A 13,978-nucleotide genomic window follows, 5' to 3' on the forward strand; every position below is an offset into this window, starting at 1 on the left:
ATAAATAAATAAATAAATAATAAAGTATACAGTTTGATAAGTTTGGATATATGGATATCACCACACCAAGAGAATGAATACATCTCACCCCCAAAATTTTCCTGGACCCCTTGATAAACCCTCCATGTAACCTCTCCCCAGGCAACCGCCCATTGCTTTCTGTCACTATAGATCAGTTTTCATTTTCTAGAGTTTTGCATAAATGGAACCATATAATACGTATTCTTTTGTACAATATGTACTTTTTTTCGGGTGGTGGGGCTCTGGCTTCTTTCACTCAGCATAATTACTTTGTGATTAATCCATGGTGTTGCGTAGAGCAGTAATTCCTTTCTTCATATTGCTGAGTAGTATTCCATGGTATGGATATATGCAATTTGCTGATTTACCTGTTTGAGGGATCATTTGGGTTGATGGGTCATTTGGGTTTGTTTTCAAGTTTTGGCTATTACAAATAAGGTTGCTCTGGAACTTCCCTGGCGGTCTAGTGGTTAAGACTTTGCCTTCCAATGCAGCGGGTACAGGTTTGATCCCTGGTCGGGGAGCTAAGATTCCACATGCCTTGCAGCCGAAAAACCAAAACATAAAACAGAAGCAATATTGTAACAAATCCAATAAAGATTTTAAAAAAGAAAAATAAGGTTGCTCTGACCATTCATGTACAAATCTTTCCTTGGACACGTATATCTTTTCTCTTGGAAAAATACCTATTCATGAAATGGCTGGATCACATGGCAGGTGTGGTTTTATATAGTGGTTGTACCATTTTACATTCCTACTAGCAGCGTATGAGAGTTCAGTTTTGTCTACGTCCTCACCAAACTTTGTATAGACAGTTATTTTTTTTTATTTAATTTTAGCCATTCTTATAGGTGCATGGTGGTATCTCATTGTGTTTTGTTTGTTTGTTTGTTTGTTTTGCAGTACGCGGGCCTCTCACTGTTGTGGCCTCTCCCGCCATGGAGCACAGGCTCCGGACGCACAGGCTCAGCGGCCATGGCTCATGGGCCTAGCCGCTCCGCGGCATGTGGGATCTTCCGGGATCGGGGCACGAACCCGTGTCCCCTGCATCGGCAGGCGGACTCTCAACCACTGCGCCACCAGGGAAGCCCTCTCATCGTGGTTTTAATTTTCATTTCTCTGATGTCTAACCTTCTTTTCACGTGTTTATTTACAAATCATAGATCTTCTTTGATGTAGTGTCTTTTTAAAAAATATTTATTTATTTGGCTGCATCGGGTCTTAGTTGCAGCAGGCGGGGTCTTTCTTGCAGCGCACGGGCTTCTCTCTAGTTGTGACACGTGGGCTCCAGAGTGCCTGGGCTTAGTTACCCTGCGGCATGTGGGATCTTAGTTCCCTGACCAGGGATCGAACTTGTATCCCTTGCATTGGAAGGAGGATTCTTAACCACTGGACCACCAGGGAAGTCCCTGGTGCAGTGTCTGTTCATAGATTTTGCCTTTTTTAAATTGGGTTGTTTGCTGTCTTACTATTTGAGAGTTCTTTATATATTTTGGATATGAGTCCTTTTTCAGATACATGCTTTGCGAAGATTTTTCTCTCAGTCTGTAGCCTGTGTTTTCATTTCCTTTTGAATGAATTTTATATTTTGATGAAGTTCAGTTTATCAATTTATTGTTTTTTTAACAGTTTTCACAGCAAAATTTATTAAAAGAAGAGTGGTTCTGAAAAGTCTAGCATCCGGTGAGAACTACCATCCACAACATTACAGCTGGGAATTTTTCTCCAAAATGTCACGGTCAAGTAACACAATGGAACCATTAAATCTTACACATGCACCAAAGAACTAGCATGTTTGACATACAGAGCAAAAAATGGGACCTCATGGATTAAAGTTTCATGTGTTCATCACATACATTAAGACACAGCTTATTTTATTTATTTATTTTTTTAAAAATAAATTTATTTATTTATTTATTTTTGGCTGTGTTGCGTCTTCGTTGCTGTGCACGGGCTTTCTTTTAGTTGCGGTGTGTGGGGGCTACTCTTCATTGTGGTGCGTGGGCTTCTCATTGTCATGGCTTCTCTTGTTGCAGAGCATGGGCTCTAGGTGCGCAGGCTTCAGTAGCTGTGGCTTGTGGGTTCAGTAGTTGTGGCTCACGGGCTCTAGAGCGCAGGCTCAGTAGTTGTGGCACACGGGCTTAGTTGCTCCACAGCATGTGGGATCTTCCCGGACCAGGGCTTGAACCCATGTCCCCTGCACTGGCAGGCGGATTCTACTTTTTTTTTGCGCTATGTGGGCCTCTCACTGTTGTGGCCTCTCCTGTTGTGGAGCACAGGCTCCGGACACGCAGGACCAGCGGCCATGGCTCACGGGCCCAGCCGCTCTGCGGCATGTGGGATCTTCCCAAACCAGAGCACGGACCCGTGTCCCCTGCATCGGCAGGCGGACTCTCAACCACTGTGCCACCAGGGAAGCCTGAAAATTCCCCTTAGATGTAAGCTATCAAATATTAAAGCGGAAGAAGTATCTGTTTTGTAAACCACAGATAGTTCTGCAGAAAACAAAAGGAGTTTTAAAGAATAAAGCCCTCTAGCAGACAAGTCTTAACATTAAAGATGCAAAGGGTTAAAACACTGGAATTAGAACACATCAGAAGAAACTTGCCACTGAGGACTTCAAGGCTAAAAATATGCTGACAAAACTGTCTGCGATATGTAGACTAAGACTTTTGCTAATTTTCTGACATTTACATACTCATGTTACAGCATCAACTTTGTCAGAATCACTACTAATAAACTCAGAGCATTCCTGGCCCAATGGTTGCATCACAGTGGCCAGCGCACAGAATTCTCTAAAGACACTGTGTAAACTAGAACGTCGAGGTCAGACACCCAAGGACCAGTGCTTGAATTTAGTAGTAGAATGCTGAAGAAGCTATAGCCATGTCAGTTTATTCTTCTAGGGATTGTGCTTTTGTTATTGTATCTAAAAAGTCTTTCTCTAGGCCTTGTTTTCCTTTTCTATAAAATTGGGATAAAAATAGATGCTAGTAAATTTATATTCAATATCTTGTAATAACCTATAATGGAAATGAATCTGAAAAAGAATATATATAAAGAATATGTGTGTGTATATATATATATATATATATATATGACTGAATTACTTTGCTGTACACCTGAAACTAACACAACATTGTGACAAGACCTTGCTCAGTGGGACACTCACCCCGGAAACCCTGAGCTGCTGTAATAGAGGGGCCATGTGGAGAGGTCCTGAACATTTATAATGATGGATGGAGAGACAGATAGGTAGACAGATGGTAGATGATAGATAGATGGATGGATAGATAGACAGACAGATAGATGGTAGATGATGAATGATAGATAGCTGGATGGATGGATAGATAGATAGAAATCCAGAGAGCTCCAACTATTCGCATCATCCCAGCCAAGGAACCAGACACGTGTGTGAAGTCATCTCTAGATGATTCTACCCTCACACCCTTAGAGTCACCCCAGCCATTCAGGTCTTCCCAGCTGAGATTTCAGACATCGTGAAGCTGACAAAAACAACCTCTGCTGTACCTTGTCTGAATTCCAGACCTATGTAATCTGTGAGCATAGTAAAATGGTCGTTGTTTACACAACTACATTTTGGAATCATTTGTAAACAGCAGTGGATGACTGGAGCATATACCATTATTACCATATGAAAAAATGTGCCTATTCAAATTAATGAAATACACTGTATTTTGAAAGTAGAGCCAGTAAGATGTGCTGATGACTTGGATGAGAGAATGATAAAAATCAAGAGGTGGGATTGGGGATGATTCCAAAATTTTTGGCCTGGGCAGTTGGATACATGGTGAAACCATTTCTTGAGCTACAGAATGCTGGGGGATTGAATGAGTTTAAGCTGATCATGGCACTAAAAATGTGCAACTTACGTGTAGGACAGAAAACAATTCCTGGAGAAGTCCTGACCGGGCTGCTTTGGGACCTGTGTGCCCTCAGATCTGTTCCCTGCCCTTCCCAGCTCCGTTCTGAGTCTCAGAGGGCCTGATCTTTGCAGCCCTAACTCCCCAGGTTCCTAAGTCAGCTGGCTTCTGGCTGGGTTTGGCCAATAGGAGGCTGGCAGCTGATTAGAGAACTGGAAGGAGGGAAAGGCCAGGGGTTTCTCCCCATCACGCTCTCTGCTTTGGGTGGCAACTCCAGTCTCCAGCCATGATTGCATCTCTTCCTCGCTCCATCTCCAGGCCTGCTGTGATTTCAGCTTCCAGCAGGGGACTCCTGGGTTCTGATAACTCCATCCCCTCCTTTGATCCTCCACCCAGCCGAGGTGTGGTAGCAGCTTCCTGCTCTAGCTGACCTCTGGGTTCTATCACCTGTCCAATCAAAACTCTCCATTCAATTCCCTCTGTTATAAATAGGTAAAGTCATTTCTGTTTTGCTGGGTTGCCCCTGACCGTGGCACTCTAGGCTGAGGACTCAAGTGCAAGTGTGCAGGCTCCAGTGAGCGGCAAACACCTTGCCCAGCCCCACCTGGGGCAGACTCCCAGGCTCCAAGGTGTTTACCAGACCTTCACCTTGGGATTTGCTCATTCCTGACCTCTGCACTTTTGTACCAGACATTCCCTCCATCTGTGTGCAAAATGCGGTTTCTGCATATCCGAGGCAATCCCTGCTCCAACCCCAGCTCAGAACCCGTGGCCTCCTCTAAGCCTGTCACCAATGACTCACCTGTCCAGCCTCCAGCCTGTGGCCTTGGCTCAATAAAAAATCACTTGCTGACAAATCGCTCAGTATTGCATCCTGTCTCCCACCTCTGTGCTCAGCAGAATGGCCCCTCTACCATTGCTCACAATTTCCCTTTACTGAAAAATTCTTACTCAGTCTTCAAAACCTACTTCAAGTGTCCCACCTGGGGAGTAAGTAATTTCTGGCTGGTTTCCTCCCCAGACCGAGAAGAGAAGCAAACTCCCACATTCCTGCTGCTGTCCCGGTTCCTGGCAAACCACACTGCAGTCATTTTACATGTCTGTCTCCCATATACAACTGCTAGCTCCTTGGAGGCGAGGCTAAGTCATCAGCTCTGGTCTGGGCACCGGTGGCCCTCAGGGACTCTTGGTTAAATGCTGGCTCTGGATGCATGGATGACCATGTATTTTCAGTGATTGTAGGCAAATGCCTTCAGTCTTCCCAGTCTAGTTACAAGCCTCTCTTAGGAGGTTCCTATTTCTTGTGCAGCCTGTTGGTACCTATTTTAGGGCTTTTTTCAGGCAGGAGGAAACCAATAAATGTTGCCATCAGACATGAACATTTTGTCTATTTCCTTTAGTACCACACCTTTTCTTCTTTCCTTCCTTCTTTTCCTCTCTTCCTTCCTTTTTCCTTCCTTCCTTCCTTCCTTTCTTTCTTAGGTTTCTTTTTTTTTTTTTTTTTTTTTCCGGTACGCGGGCCTCTCACTACTGTGGCCTCTCCCGCTGCGGAGCACAGGCTCCGGACGCGCAGGCTCAGCGGCCATGGCTCACGGGCCCAGCCGCTCCGCGGCATGTGGGAATCTTCCCGGACCGGGGTATGAACCTGTGTCCCCTGCATCGGCAGGCGGACTCTCAACCACTGCGCCACCAGGGAAGCCCCAGATAGCTATTAAATAAAATACGTATATAGATTAAAAATTGTTTTTCTGAACCATTTGGGAGGGGGTACAATGCCCTTCTCTATTCCTAATCACTTCCTGTGCCTTTCCTAAGAATACAAACATTATCTTATGTAACCAAAGTACAGTATCTAAATCAGGAAGTTTAGCATTGCTACAAGACTACTATCTAATCCACAGACTGTATTCACATTTCACCAGTTGTCTCAATTATGTCCTTTGCAGGCACATTTGTTTTTCCCTTCCCAGGACCCAGTCTGGGATCACAGGCCGCCGTCCATGGTCCTGTCTCTCCAATCCTCTTTAATCAGGGCAGACCCCTAGCCCTCCTTTGTTTTTCGGGACCTGACTTTTTTTCTTTTTCTTTTTTTTGGCCACGCCGTGCAGCATGGGGGATCTTAGTTCCCAGACCAGGGATCGAACCCATACCCCCTGCAATGGAAACCTGGAGTCCTAACCAATGGACTGCCAGGTATTCCTAGGACCTGACATTTTTGAAGCAGTCAGGCCAGTTGTTTGGTTTCCTCACAGGTTTCAAAATGCCCCCTAAGATTTCACCTCTCACCACATTGTTACCAAACCCTCTTCTTGTCCAGACTCAGGGGAGGACTCTTTGCAGGGCCTTGTAAAACCTTAAATAAACGACACGAACAAATTCCACTTTGACCGCTATCTTGTTAAAATTCCTCCAAAAAGTTAACTCATTGGCCCAAAAGTATCTTAACAAAAGCCAGGCTGTACTTGTATTCCCCCTTCCTCAAAGGGTTTTATGTGCTGTTTAATGATTTTTCACAAATCGTCCTTCTTGCCCTTAAAGTTGGATTAATTGAATTTTAATTCAGTAGGATCACCCTCTAAAAAGGGCGACACTGGCTCTGCAGGTCAAGTTAGGGCCGCTCGACCTAATTAAGACCTTTCTTGAGCGGAGTGGGATTCTGAAGGTTAGAAAATCCAGCCATGCAGCACCCTAAACTCATCTCTATTTTGGATCATAATGAAGAAATCCCTTAAGAATTCCCGGGCGGTCCAGTGGTTAGGACTCCGTGCTTCCACAGCTGGGGGGGCATGGATTGGATCCCTGGTTGGGGAAACAAGATCCTGTATGCTGTGCAGTGCGGCCAAGAAAAAAAAAAAAGGAAAGACAAAGAAAATGAAATTCCCTTTTCCTTCTCAGCTAAGGAAAACCTGGATGGCCTATGAAGGGAAGCCAACAACCAGGGCTTTCTGGGCTCCATCTGGTTGCCTCTCATATTTAAGGCTCCCGCCTTCAATGGGCGGGGGGGGGGGGCTCCTCTTTTTTTTTTTTTGTTGGTACGCAGGCCTCTCACTGTTGCAGCCTCTCCCATTGCGGAGCACAGGCTCTGGACGCACAGCCTCAGTGGCCATGGCTCACGGGCCCAGCCGCTCCGCCGTATGTGGGATCCTCCCAGACCGGGGCACGAATCCGTGTCCCCTGCATCAGCAGGCGGACTCCCAACCACTGCGCCACCAGGGAAGCCCGGGGCTCCTCTTATTAGTCCCCTTGTTTCCTTTAAAAATTTTTTTGAACAACTAAACATAGTTGAAATTCCCAAAATACAAAAGACCATAACAAGAAAAGTCTAGACTTTCTCTCCCGAATTCTGGCCTCAATCCCAACCGTCCATAGCTGTCTCTGGCTTAAGCCAGTTTCCAGAGGACTTGAACCCGTTTGCTGTATGAATTTTACTGCATGAATCCATGGATGAGGGACCAAAGCTTGTTATTTCCTCCCAGAAGAATCCTGCCTATTATTTTCCTCATCAGCCTGGTCTGGACTTGAGTTAAAGATAGATAGATACATAGATAGATGAATAGACAGAGAGACAGATGGGTAAGACAACCCATACTCAGAGTTCTGTAAAACATTGTGACATCAAGTGGAGAGGACAATTATCACAGAAGTACCAGGCTAGCCAACAGCCACTCTGCTTCTATGGCCTCTGAGGGGCTGACTGAGGCCAAATGAGGGGCTGCTAGTGACCTCAGATTCCTGATCCACAAAGCCACTCTATTCTTTTTGTATTTGTTTTATCTTTTTTTTTTTTTTTTTTTTTTTTTTTTTTTTTTTGGTACGCGGGCCTCTCACTGTTGTGGTTTCTCCCATTGTGGAGCACAGGCTCCGGACACACAGGCTCAGCGGCCATGGCTCACGGGCCCAGTCGCTCCGCGGCATGTGGGATCTTCCCTCATTGGGACACGAACCTGTGTCCCCTGCATCGGCAGGCGGACTCTCAACCACTGCGCCACCAGGGAAGCCCTGTTTTTGTTTTTTGCCATGCCGTGCAGCTTGTGGGATCTTAGGTCCCTGACCAGGGATCCAACCCAGGAAACAGCAGTGAAAGCACTGAGTCCTAACCACTGGACCACCAGGGAATTCCTAGCCACTGTTGGGTTTTTCAGGGGTTTTCACACTGTTCTTGGGAAAGGCCAGAAAGGAAGAAAACACCTATTTCCTTCTCTGAGAGAGAAGGCCTGGAAAAGTCAGAGGCTCCAAGCAAGGGGCAGCCAGGTGAGGCCCTTTCCCTGAAAGGACGGTCCTAAACCAGAGCAGGACCCTATGATCCTTGCCCCCCATGTCCTCAGGCTGCCTTTTTTTTTTTTTTGGCTGCACTGCACAGTGTGTGGGATCTTAGTTCCCCGACCAGTGACTGAAACTGCGCCCCCTGCATTGGAAGCATGGAGTCCTTACCACTGGACTGCCAGGGAATTCCCCCGCCTGCCTTTTGTCTATGGAAAAACTTTAGCCAAAGAATAAGTTTAATCTGAGAAGTGAGAAAATGCAGAAACAAAGGAAAACAGTCCAGCAAGTCTAAATAATAAGATTAGTCATTAAGCAGAGTCAAGGACATTTAGTTCCTTCTCAAGGAGCTATAGATAATATTCTGAGCCATATCTATAAGATACGGCTCAGAATATTATCTATAGCTGCCTTATAGATACTGAAACCCCCACCAGGTGGAAGAAGCTAACTACATGATGACCAGACTGTAGTCATGACATAAGCTGCCACAATTCCAAGAATTGGCCTCAAGGAAATGGCAACAAACAGACCCTGGAGCTGAAAATTAACTGTACTTAAAACAATCAAGATGATGGTGGTCAACGCACCTATGGTCAACTAATCTATGACAAAGGAGGCAAGGATATACAATGGAGAAAAGACAGTCTCTTTAATAAGTGGTGCTGGGAGAACTGGACAGCTACATGTAAAAGAACGAAATTAGAACACTCCCTAACACCATACACAAAAATAAACTCAAAATGGATTAACGACCTAAATATAAGACCAGATACTATAAAACTCTTAGAGGAAAACATAGTCAGAACACTCTTTGACATAAATCACAGCAAGATCTTTTTTGACCCACCTCCTAGAATAATGAAAATAAAAACAAAAATAAACAAATGGGACCTAAGTAAACTTAAAAGCTACTGCACAGCAAAGGAAACCATAAACAAGATGAAAAGACAACCCTCAGAATGGGAGAAAATATTTGCAAACGAATCAACAGACAAAGGATTAATCTCCAAAATATGTAAACAGCTCATGCAGCTCAATATTAAAAAAACAAACAACCCAATCCAAAAATGGGCAGAAGACTTAAATAGACATTTCTCCAAAGAAGATATATAGATGGCCAAGAAGCACATGAAAAGCTGCTCAACATCACTAATTATTAGAGAAATGCAAATCAAAACTGCCATGAGGTATCACCTCACATCCATCAGAGTGGCCATCATCAGAAAATCTACAAACAATAAATGCTGGAGAGGGTGTGGAGAAAAGGGAACCCTCTTGCACTGTTGGTGGGAATGTAAATTGATACAGCCACTATGGAGAACAGTATGGAGGTTCCTTAAAAAACTAAAAATAGAATTACCATATGACCCAGCAATCCCACTACTGGGCATATACCCTGAGAAAACCATAATTCAAAGACACATGCACCCCAATGTTCATTGCAGCACTATTTACAATAGCCAGGTCGTGGAAGCAACCTAAATGCCCATCAGCAGGTGAATGGATAAAGAAGATGTGGTACATATATACAGTGGAATATTACTCAGTCATAAAAAGGAACGAAACTGGGTCATTTGTAGAGACATGGATGGATCTAGAGACTGTCACACAGAGTGAATTAAGTCAGAAAGAGAAAAACAAATATCGTATATTAACGCATATATGTGGAACCTAGAAAAATGGTACAGATGAACCGGTTTGCAGGGCAGAAATAGAGACACAGGTGTAGAGAACAAATGTATGGATACCAAGGGGGGAGAGTGGTGGTGGTGGGGTGGTGGTGGTTGTGGTGGGATGAATTGGGATGGGATGAACATATATAAAACAGATAACTAATAAGAACCTGCTGTATTAAAAATAAATAAAATTCAAAAAAAAAAAAAGATGATGGTGTTCAGACCACCGATGACCAATTTCAAGATGATGGTCAGAGCTGACTGTGCTGTTTCTGCATGTAGCCCCCTCCCTCACTCTATAAAAGCTCTTGCCCACTGATTGTCAGTGGGGGCAGTGGCCTTTGGACAGGAGTCCGCCTATCCCCCTAGGTTTCCGGCCTCCAAAATAAAGCAAGATTTCCTTTCCACCAGCCTTGTCTATTTGCTTTTGAGCAGCGGGCAGCTGGACCTACTTTTGCTAACAGATTTTGGTTCCCAGCGTGAGGCTGGTCTCTCGCGATATCTGGCTCCCGCGTTTTCCTGAGCAGGGCGGCCGCCATGAAGACGCGTTGGGATGGCTGAGAGGAGACTCCTGGTCGTGGCTCCCTGGCCCTGCCCTGAAAGGGGTTTGGCGGGGACATCCCTAGCGGCTGCCCAAACCATTTGTTTTGGGGCTCCTCCCTGTTTCTCCCCTGCTTGGCACTAGCTGCCAATGTACGCTTTTCCTTGGTGAAACGGAAAGATGCCTCCGAACGAGCTGACGAGCTCCAAGACCAAGTAAGTCCAGTGGTGCGCACCCGGCAAACTTCTCTTTTGAGCACGAAGTGCTATTTGGGCATTTTGCCAGTTGGTTCTGATGTGTGTCTGACGTTGAGGACCGTTTGTGTTGGGAAGTACACTTAGAGAAAGCTAGTTTGATAAAATACTGTTTTCAGAATTCTGACCCTGAGAGAACAAAAATATGCCTAGGAGAAAGCTTGAAGTTAACTCTCATCATGTCCTTAAAATATTAACAAAGCCCACTTTGACTGATACTTCAGCCTTGGGTTAATTAGTAGAATTTCAAAAGATGTTTGGGTTTATTAAATATGTATCTTGTACCACATTAAAGAGAAATTATGATACGAGAAAAATGTGAGTTTTTAGAGGTTATAGAATATATTCATAAGTTTGCCAGTCAGTAAATGCTGGTATAATACTTCAATTACTTGTTTCTTGGTTTTGTTAAGGCTTTTAAGGGTTAAAAATTGTAATATGTAATTAAAGCTGCTAAAAATGATAAGGGAAGCATTTCAGTGTGTAAAGCAAGTAGGATATATGTCTTCGGCGAGGGAAGGTATAAAGAAAGGAGATACTTTTGTTGAGGAAAAATGATGATAATAATTTTGTCCTAGAGCTGTTTGTTTCTGGATGGGGGAAAAATAAGGGATAAATCATACGGACACAAAAAGTGATAAAACGTTTGTGAAAAAAGGGAACTTTGAGAAAAGAATTTTGTAAGTTGTCAGGAGCGATTAAGATTAGATTGGATTTAATTAGGTAAATAAACTTTGTTACTAATAGTAAGCTGGTACAAGACTGGAATTTGTGTTTGTTTGTTTGTTTTTTCTTGTCCACGCAGGCCCCTTGGCCCTACTACTGACTGTGGCAACGGGAGCCACGAGGTCCAAGGGCTGAAAGGAGGCTTCTTTCTTTCTGCCCCTCCCACCCATGCCAGTTCTAAAAGCCGTATGTGAGTGGAGGTCCCCAAAGACCTGTTCCCACCTGCAGATGGATTAACCCCCAACTCAGGACTGCTGTCCACCCTGTGTTTCACCATATGCGGGTCAGGCATGAATAGCCATGGCCAACCCCTTCTTTTTTTTTCTCTTTTCAACTTATTTATTTGTTTATTACTTTTGGCCGCGTTGGGTCTTTGTTGCTGCATGCGGGCTTTCTCTAGTTGCGGCGAGCAGGGGCTACCCTTCGTCGTGGTGTGCGGGCTTCTCATTGCAGTGGCTTCTTGTTGCAGAGCACGGGCTCTAGAGCACAGGCTCAGTAGTTGTGGCTCACGGGCTTAGTTGCTCTGTGGCATGTGGGATCTTCCCGGACCAGGGCTCGAACCTGTGTCCCCTGCACTGGCAGGCGGATTCTTAACCATTGTGGGAAGCCGGGCCAACCCCTTCTTACCATCGTGGTACTTCTTCTGATTCCAGTAGGTTTCCTCCAACCAGCGTCTTGGCCACGGCTCTGGGTCTGCAACCACTTCCCATACCTCCCAGATCCTTCCCTTTCCAGTGCTCAGTGCTAATGAAAGCCACAATCATTAAACAGCAATACAAAGTTGAGTTTCTCAATCCAGGAAGAGTGCCATTTTTAGAAAGGGAAACTTGGATGTCTTGGTGCTTTCCTTTTTGGGTTGTTTTGGGCGTGGTGTAAGAATAGGGGTATTGGAATCTCAACAGACAGGGTAGCAAGAGCAGAACATTAAGAAACCAGGGTCTAGGCTTCTGAGGAGACGTCCTTCAGCTGGGGGGAGGAGGTGTCAGGAACGGAAGCAATGGGCCCCCTCCTCATAAAGATGCATGTAGTCATCAACAAATAATCAGATAAATCCAGATGGAGGAATCTTCTCCAAGACCGTGCATGGCCTGGAACCCTCAAAGCCTTCAATGTCATGAGTGACCATAAAGGTTGGGGGAATGTTCTGAATTAAAGAGGACTTAGGACAACCAAATGAAATGCAGGATCCTGACGTGGAAAAACAGCAACGAAGGGCATTTTGAGGACAACTGAGAAAATTGAAATATGTACTGTGTCTTATTAAAGACAATTATTATAATAAAATTATTATGGTTTTGCAGAGAATGGCCCTCTTCTTAGAGATACAGGCTTAAGTATTCAGTAGTGAAGTATCATCATGTCTGCAGTTTACTCTCAAAAGTTCATTTGAAAAATAGAGAGAGAGGGAGACAGAGAGAGAGAGAGAGGGGAGAGGTGTATGTGTGTGTAGTGTGTGTAGGGGAGAGAGAGGAAGAGAGGAAGAAAGGTAAAGCAAATGTTAGCAAAGTGCTAACTGGTGGATCTAGGGTATAAAGGTGTTCAGAGAACCACTTTTTCATCTTTTCCATAAATTTAATCTTTTTCAGAATAAAAGGTTGAGGGATGATAAGGTGAAAATTCAGAAATGCAATTCGTAGTGCTTTCCAGACAATTAATAGCAAATAAATAGTGACTCATTCTCCCCTTCTCTGAAATTACATACACCATATGCACAGGGTCTTTGGGGGTGGGTGGGTCACAAGCGCTATGGCCTCCATGGAACCCAAAGAACCATAGCGTCTGAGAGCTGAGACTTCCCTGACAAATGACCCCTTGCCTACCTCAAATTACAGACCACTCTCCCTCTAGCAGCTGAGACCCACCGCAGTGTGACAGGAAAAAAAAAAAAACACACCACAGGAACTTCTTTCCTAGTTTTATCTGTAACATGCCCCCTATTGTCCAGTCACCTGTAGTTGTCTCCTGCCCCCTCTACCTGCCCACCTGAAGTGACACTTCCTCCATGAAGTTTGTTCGAATTCTTGGGTCCTTGTCTCCCATCCTCATGTTGGCTTGGAGCTCTAGAGGCAGCTATCCAGAGAAGGTACCTTGATGCAGTTTAAATATCTGATTGACTGGACATGCAACGAGCGTTTCACATTGTGTCAACTGGAGAAATATTTATTAATGGCTTTTGGTGAACACATTTCCCTGGTCCAATTATGACATCAAACCTTGCCCCTGACTTTCAGGTGCTTCCAATTTAGTTGTGGCGATTAGGCAAACACCCTGAATAATTAGCTGAGATTGTATTCATTTTCACTATTTCTCAAAACTCAGAGGCAGGAAAATACATAAACCTTAGAATAGGATGAAAAAGGTATCCATCTTTCCCTTCAACCACAAATAAGTAAAATAAGAGAAAATAAAAACAAATGAAATGAATCAATGAGATAAAATGAATAAAATAATACAGAATATAAAAACAAAGCAAAATAAACGAAATTAAGTAATGAAATAAAAGTAGTAAAACAAAATGAATATGAAATGAAATAATCAAGTAAAATAACGAAGTGGAATAAGCGAAATAAGAACGAAATAAAAGGAAATAACTAAAGATAAATAAAGCTAATA

This window comes from Globicephala melas, chromosome 11 (genome assembly GCF_963455315.2).
Source record: "Globicephala melas chromosome 11, mGloMel1.2, whole genome shotgun sequence".
Classification (NCBI taxonomy): Eukaryota; Metazoa; Chordata; class Mammalia; order Artiodactyla; family Delphinidae; genus Globicephala; species Globicephala melas.